The sequence below is a fragment of the Zingiber officinale genome, chromosome 8B (assembly GCF_018446385.1).
Source record: "Zingiber officinale cultivar Zhangliang chromosome 8B, Zo_v1.1, whole genome shotgun sequence".
Taxonomy (NCBI): domain Eukaryota; kingdom Viridiplantae; phylum Streptophyta; class Magnoliopsida; order Zingiberales; family Zingiberaceae; genus Zingiber; species Zingiber officinale.
In genome coordinates, this window is record NC_056001.1 from 18,547,782 (window position 1) to 18,556,643 (window position 8,862).

Here is an 8,862-nt window from a genome sequence, read left to right on the forward strand (position 1 = left end):
CCCTATTGGGTGGGTATAGAAGGTGGGTATAGGTGGGTATAGAACTCTACAAATAAAAGGCTACGATAGGGACCGAGAGGAGGAATTGGTTTTGGTCTCCTGATAAAATTAAGCATCCCGTGTTCGCCCCGAACACACAACTTAATTTTATCAATAATAATTCATTCCACTAGAGAACTATTATTGAACTACCGCACCAATCCCAAATTACATTTTTTTGGGGCTCCTTCTTATTATGAGCGTGTTAGTCTCCCTGTGTTTAAGATATTAAATGTCCACTAATTAAGTGAGTTACTGACAACTCATTTAATTAATATCTAAGTCCAAGAGTAGTACCACTCAACCTTATCGTCATGTCGGACTAAGTCCACCTGCAGGGTTTAACATGACAATCCTTATGAACTCCTCTTGGGGGCATTATCAACCTAGTATCTCTAGGACACAGTTTCCTTCTATAATCAACAACACACACTATAAGTGATATCATTTCCCAACTTATCAGGCTTATTGATTCATCGAACTAAATCTCACCCATTGATAAATTAAAGAAATAAATATCAAATATATATGCTTGTTATTATATTAGGATTAAAAGCACACACTTCCATAATAACTGAGGTTTTTGTTCCTTTATAAAGTCAGTATAAAAGAAACGACCTCAAATGGTCCTACTCAATACACTCTAAGTGTATTAGTGTAATTATACAGTCAAGATAAACTGATACCTAATTACACTACGACCTTCTAATGATTTGTTCCTTTCCATTTTGGTCGTGAGCTACTGTTTATAATTTATAAGGTACTGATAACATCATCTTCTGCATGTGACACCACATGCTATGTTATCTACAATATAAATTAATTGAACAACTACAAACAAATGTAGATAATTTGACCAAATGTGATTCTTTATTCAAAACAAATGTTTACAAAAGCTTAGGCTTTCAGTATACACTCCAACAGAAGTTCTGTCAGTAGTTCCGCCAATGAATACATCCTTTTATTCATATTATAGTTCAGGCAAAAATGCTCAAAACTTCTGGGTAGTGTTTGGAGAATAATATCGATCTGGGTTTCCCCATCAATTTCACCTCCAAGGATTTGTATTTCGTTCAAATAAGCCATCATCTTTAGGATATGATCCCTTACGGGAGTCCCCTCTGACATGGTGGCTGTCATTAATTTTCTCATAGCTTCTTGCCTAGCACCCTGATCCTGATGTCCGAAGATATCCTTGAGATTGTTCATTATATCATAAGCAGTTGGTAAATCCTTATGCTGATGTTGCAGCACATTTGACATTGAAGCCAAAATGTAACACTACGTCATCTCATTTGCCTTTACCTATTTCTTATGATACTCAATCTCCTCTTCACTAGAATCACTATTAGGCACATTAGGGTAAATCTCTGACAGTACAAACTTATAGCCTTCAGCAGTTAGGACAATGTCCAGGTTTCCTTTCCAATCTATATAGTTGGGACCAGTAAGTTTGTTCTCTTTCAGTATAATAGTCAGTGGATTGAAAGACATCCTAAGAATCACAAAATAAACTTTGGTCAAGACTCTAAGTTTAGAATAATATTGATTTCTCAAACAATACTATTTAAATTTACCAACACCTCAAATTACCGTGAATTTTACATGCCACGATAGTGTGGACGTATACAAAATCAAACATTTGAAAGAGGAGGTTTTACCCATTAATTTTATTCTTGTCAACCTAACTTTATAACAAATAAAATTAATAGTTGGTTTTCCTTCGGTCACACAAATAATAGCAGTGACTCCGATGGGGAGGATACTATTAAATGTGCCTAAGTGTATACCATTACTTGATATTTAGTCCATTAAATAAGATTGTGCCCCTTCCGATGGGGAAGATCACACGCTCCTAATTAATTTTCTATAACCATCCAAAATGGAAGTTTGATCTAGTGATCCGCAAACAAACTCATCTGATATAGAGGAAGGCACTCAGAGCCAACGCGTAAGTTTGTTTGCATCACTTACAAACCAGTAATGGAGACCGTGGAATTTATTTAAAAATCCCTCTCCCACTTAGTTATTTAAGGTGAGGAATTTTAACCTAGCAAGCATACATCACACACATCACAGTAAATAAAAGCAATAAATATGAAAATTAATTTTCCAACTATTATGGCATTTTCCATCACTGTCCTTCGCGTGCTGCCAGCCCTAGGGTTCATGCCGTCGGGTCCATCGAGCTTCCTTTTCTGCTGCGCCTCTAGTCCTCCAATAGCACCACGCCTTGCAAGGATACGATTCGCGACAGAAAAAAAAATAAAAATTTACATACATCGATCTTATATTCCACAAGAGAATGTACATCAAGTCTAGATCGAACATAAATGTAAAATCCTAGGGCTAATACAGCTCCTGCTGTATTAGTTAAATACAATCATGCACACACAATAAAATGCCCTTGACATGTCCAAGGGTCTAATTACACACAATATCTATAAGTCATAATATTTAGAGCCTACAACCACAGAGTTAGCACATCCTACTATTATCCTTCCTAAATTATGTATGTCATGTGCATAATTAAACTGAAAACCAAACACACAGAGGCAAACCCTAGCTCTGATACCAATTGTTGGTTGGTTCTAGGAAGATCGTACCAGTTCCACTGTACAAAAATTTTGTACAAGTGTCGAACCTTTCCTAACAACTTATTGGGTTCTCTAGAAATTAAATTCAGAATCGCAAACGGAACTTAACATTATTGATTCCAAATTTAACTTAACTGTTCTAAGTGGTTTAGACTTGGATCGCAAACGATGTTTAACATTATTGATCCAAATCCACCCATGTTACAAATTCAATTAAATATTAATTTTAGAAATCGACTTCCAGGTTAAACATGGCGAGACACTAGACCTTCTTGGATATGGGAGCAACCACCACTTCCTAGACAAAGCCTTTCAATGAAATCTAATATTTAATTTCCTTATATAACCCTAGGTTTAACCAAAAAGAACAATCGAATCACAAATTCAAAAAAAAAAAAACACAAACTCGAATCATAAATTCAAAACCTAGAATTATATGCCTCTTGTGTTTGGAATTCATACAAGGAAAACTAATATGATGCGGAAAATAATTACTAGTTATACCTTTCTTTGTAAGCAATAACCTCTTGATATTCTACCGTATTCCTCTTCATATCTCGGACGTTGTGTGGGCAATGATCTACCGAGATGAGAACCACCAACTCCTTCCTTCTTGCAAGTTTCGGCCACCAACCTTCAAGCTCCAAGGGATACAAGAGCAAAGCCTCCTTTCTCTCCTTCTTCTCCTAGCTAGAACCGACCACCAAGGACTCCTCTTGTGTTGATGCCGCCGACCACCAAGGAGGAAGAGAAAAGGAGAAGAGCAAGGAACTATGGTCGGCCACCACCAAGGAAGAGAGGAGAGGAAAATAGAATAGAGTTGTGTCACATGAAGGCACCTCCTCCCTCTCTTTTATAATCCTTGGTCTTGGCAAATAAGGAAAATTTAAATAAAAACTTCCTTATTTTCTTTGCCATGAAAAGGAAAATTTAATTGATTAAAAATAATTTCCTTTTCTTAAATCAACATGGTCGGCCACCTCATAGCTCCAAGCAAGGAAAGTTTTAATAACACAAGAATTAAAACTTCCTAATTTGCTTCCAAAATTTTTAATAAAAATTTCTCTAATAATTTTTCCCTTCATGGTTGGTTATAAAATAAAATTTTATAAATTAAAATCTCTCTATTAAAACATGTGGATGATTTCCAAAAAAGAAAGTTTTCTCTAAAATTAAAATCTTCCTCTCAATCTGCAAATAAGGAAAGATATCAAATCTTTTCTTTATCTTTTGTAGAAACTTATAAAAGGAAATATTTAATTTTAAAAATCTCTTTTAAAATCATGAACATGGTTACAAAAAAGGAAAGTTTTGTCAAAAATTAAAATCTTCCTTTTAACTACAAATAAGGAAAGATATCAAATCTTTCATTTAATCTTTTGTAAAAACTATAAAAGGAAATATTTAAATTTTAAACTCTCTTTTAAAACCATGCTTCCACATAAGAAAAGATTTTAAAATAAAAATCCTTTTATTTTGGTTAGGGCTGGCCACACCATGCTTGAGCTCCAAGCATTGGCCGGCCACCTACTTGGCTCAACCTTTTGGTCTTGGCTGGCCCTAGCTTGGGTTCCAAGCTAACTTGGCCGGCCACCTAAGGGTGGGTAGGAAGGTGGGTATAATTCTCTATATACAAGAGGCTACGATAGGGACCGTGAGGAGAAATTTGTTTTGGTCTCTCGATGAAATTAAGCTTCTCGTGTTCGCCCCGAACACCCAACTTAATTTCATCAATAATAATTCATACCACTAAAGAATTATTATTGAACTACCGTACCAATCCCAAATTATATTTTGGGCTCCTTCTTATTATGAGTGTGTTAATCTCCCTGTGTTTAAGATGTTAAATGTCCACTAATTAAATGAGTTACTAACAACTCTCTTTAATTAATATCTTAGTCCAAGATTAGTACCACTCAACCTTATTGTCATATTGGACTATGTCCACCTGCAGGGTTTAACATGACAATCTTTATGAAATCCCCTTGGGGACATTATCAACCTAGATTACTAGGACACAGTTTCCTTCTATAATCAACAACACACACTATAAGTAATATCATTTCCCAACTTATCGGGCCTATTGATTTATCGAACTAAATCTCACCCTTTGATAAGTCAAAGAAATAAATACTAAATATATGTGCTTATTATTATATTAAGATTAAGAGCACACACTTCCATAATAACTAAGGTCTTGTTCTTTTATTAAGTCAGTATAAAAAGAACTTAACTTAAATGGTCCTACTCAATACACTCAGAGTGTACTAGTGTAATTTTATAGTTAAAATAAACTAATACCAAATTACACTACGACTATTCCAATAGTTTGTTCAATCCATCTTAGTCATGAGTCATTGTTTATAATTTATAAAGAACCGATAACATGATGTTCTGTGTGTGACACCACACACCATGTTATCTACAATATAAATTAATTGAACAACTACACTTAGCATATAAATGTAGACATTTTTTATCAATGTGATTCTTTATTTCAAAATAAATGTTTACAAAAGCTAGGCTTTTAGTATACACTCTAACATGGGGGGTGTGTTGAGGCCGTGTGAACATCACACGGCCGTGTGCAGGCCGTGTGAGATTTCTAACACTGTATATCAAAAGTAAAATGGCCATAACATTGTTCTCGGTTGGAGTTTTGGGATGTTCTTTATACCAATTTGTAGATAACTTCAAGATTTACAACTTTGATGAAGACTTCAACCAGAGAAACCCCCATCTTGATGGTGTAAAAGGTGCTGAAATGAAATATTGCCATTTAGAGCTATGACAAGGTCCATGCAAAGGGGTGTGAGCTCCACACGACCATGTGAGCTACATGACCCATGGTCGTGTGAGCCACACGGCCGTGTAATGTTTCCAGAGGAGAAGAATGATATGACTGTGTGAATCCACATGGTCGTGTAACCTTGACAGAATAGGAGAAGAACATGGTCGTGTCCCAGACACACCCGTGTAAGCCATCCAGAGACCAAACCAGCCATGGTCGTGTCCCATACACGGCCGTGCAGGAGTACCAAAATTGGAGGTAGTGCAGGCCGTGTAAATCTACACTGTCGTGCAAGGGGGCAGTGGCAGAGCATGTGAAGGCCGTGTGAGCTTTACACGACCGTGTCACCCTGGCACGAGGGGTAATCTTGAAGGGGAAATTAGGTTATTCAAGAGGGCAGGATAAATTGTATGCATAAATCTTTATATCTTAATGAGGTTGAGGAGAGATGAATTCTTATGTTGATTATCCGAGGGACGCACGTGATAGGCAAGCCCGTGTAAGGACAACATAGGTTCATTCATATTTGATCACATTTAGGTATAGATTTTAGTCCTAGGCCAGTTGTCTATTGCAAGAGAGAACCGGCAACTCTCTACAAATGATGGAAAATTAAGGAATAAGATTTGGTATATCATTTACATTGAAGATCATTACAAAGAAATCGAAACTCCTAGAACATACCTTTATCATAGCCCTTATTCTTGTTTCTTATTCTTTAGTTTCTATATTTTACTTTGCATAGTTGCATTTAGATTTTGATAATCAATTGATTAGTTGTTTAGCTAATTCGCGTTGATAAATCTTTAGTGGTTATTCCAGTCCCTGTGGATACGATATCTTTTATTATTACTTACGATATTTTCGTACACTTGCGAAGAGTCAACAAGTTTTTGGCGCTGTTGCCGGGGACTGCGCTATAACATTAGAGATTATCAATTGAGTTAGACTAAACATAACATAACTTTTCTTTACATTAGCATATTTGTAACTAACCTTTAGAATTCTATTTTCATAATTTTGGCATATCTTTCTACTTCTTGACAATTCATTTTGTTGCAATTCTAATTCTAACTTTGCAATCTTGATTTCTAGCATCCTAGTAATCTTTTCTCTGTTTTTCTTTCGATCTAACTTTTCTTTTTCTCTCTACTTTTCTTTTGTAAACATATCTTGCAATATGGTTCTTGTGTATGAGAAGATCAAACTTCGTAAAGGCATCAAGTATAACAAGAACTTATAAACACATTTGTTGATTAGCATATGAATTATTCTAAACATTTTTCTTTTCCTTTTGTCTTTTCTTTCTTGTTTTCATTATGCACTTTCTTTCTTGCAATTTAAATTCTGCATTTTCTTTTTTTCTTTTCATATTGTATTTTATTTCTTTTCTTTGATTCTTCATTTTATAATTTTTTCTTGAATATCCATGAGCACTAACATGTCAAGCAGGCCCATGAGAAATTTTTCTATACCCTTTTCTGCAAGATTTTTATCTCTCATTGTGCAACCTCAAATTGAAGCAAAAAGTTTTCAACTAGACCTAGAGTTAATTTTTATAATACAAGGTTGCAAATTTGGAGGAGAAGTATCAGAAAATCCTTATCTACATCTAGAAACATTTTTAAAGATTTATGATTTGGTGAAATGTGAAGGAGTGTCGACAGATGCAGTTCGATTGATGGCATTTCTTTTCAATATCAAGGATAAAGCAAGGACTTGGTTATATTCTCTCCGTCCCCAAAGCATCACAAGTTGGGAACAATTGGAGAAGTAATTTCTAAATCATTTTTTCCCTCCAAGCAGAACAGTGTATATGAGGAATTGCATAACAAATTTTGCTCAGGCATACGGAGAATCATTATTTGAAGCATGGGATAGATTTAAGAGTCTTCAAAGATAGTGTCCTCATCATGGTTTTGAAAAATGGTTGATTTTGCACATATTCTATGGGGAAATTTCTTTCTCAGACAAGAGTTTATTAGATTCATCAGCTGGAGGTTCTTTTATGGACAAAAGTGTAGATGAAGCGTATATGTTAATTGATCAAGTGACATTGAACCTCCATGAATGGTCAAACATAAGTTGGATGAAATCTCCCTTAAACATTCAAGAAGTACAAGCCATAAATGCTATAGAGCCTGTCAAACAAATTGTAACTCAACCATCTAAGGGTTTTGAAAATCACAAGTCACAGAACGGGGAGTTCAAATATTTGGGGGCAAAGATTGAAAGTATTGTTTCAAAATGGTTTAAAGAAGATCCCCCTCCTTCGCAGACAAGATCTAGTGAAAAGTGTGATGATTTTGGGTTGAGAATTGAAAAAAATCAGGAAGAACTTCTGAAGAAGGACATGTTTAAAATTGAGGAGAAGAATAATAGAAGATCACAAGAACTCAGTTCCATTTCTCCAGGAAGTTCTCAAAGGACACAAGTACCTTTCCCTCAACGATTGATCACACCAACACTAGATAAGCAAGTTGGACCTCCTCCAAAAGCTCAAAGGGAATTTGGGAAAAAGGAAGTTCAATCTTTCTCAGGACCTTCACTAAGGGTTTCTTTTCCACAAAGGTTAGTGGGGTCAATGAAAATAAAGACTTCGGCAAATCCTGTGACACTAATAAGGTTGAATGCAGATTTCATAGTGTGTATAAAGATGAAGACTCTTCATATGAGGATTATGATGATAATGCAGTGGATAATGAGTTTTTAGATCTACCTCCAAGTTTTATTGGAAGTTATAGTGAAATTGAATTTTTCATATGATGAATGTGATGTGGTAGATCAACTTAAAACTGCAAGTGAAGTTATTGATCCTCCTATAGTTGATTCTCCTATTGAGGATATTGATGTTGGTTTGTTTTTTGATGTTTGTGTTGATGATGTTGATATGGAACAATGTGTATAGGGAGCTGTGTTATGGAAGCAGCATCTCAAAAATCACCTCCTTTGTCCACACAATCCTTAGATGTTGTAAGAGTTGCAAGGATTGAGCATGTTGTGGACCAATGTGTAGGAACTCATGTAGATATGGTTGAGTCTCAAGAATCACCATCTTTGATATCACCAACACCTGAGCCAGAGCCAGAACCATTATTTGATTCAGAGGAAGTCACATCTACATGTTTAGAAATTTCAGGTATTTCTCAGCAAAGTCATGTTAGTATTTCTTGTGATCTTTTGGAAAATTTTATAGAGGTACCTATAATTGACTTTGTTGGATGTGATTCAGTTTTTATTTCTTATTCTGCTTATCTTAATATGGTTATGGCTCTATCTTATTTAATATATTTGTGGGAGATTTGTATTTTCTTTGCATGTGCAGATTTCACTTGGGCTAATAATTGGAAGCTCAATCTGAACCGTCTTCGACCACCCTAAAGAACTTTAAAGAAGACGAAGATGGAGAGAGCGATACTTCACTTTTTAACTCCT

The 8,862-nt window shown here is 35.4% G+C and overlaps 1 non-coding gene across 1 annotated transcript; it reads right to left on the reverse strand.

The window, feature by feature from the left end:
* Positions 1-7,241: 7,241 nt before the first annotated feature.
* LOC122018239 lies at positions 7,242-7,347 on the reverse strand. Its single transcript, XR_006121667.1, has one exon. It is a non-coding gene; the product is annotated as a small nucleolar RNA R71 (small nucleolar RNA).
* Positions 7,348-8,862: the final 1,515 nt, after the last annotated feature.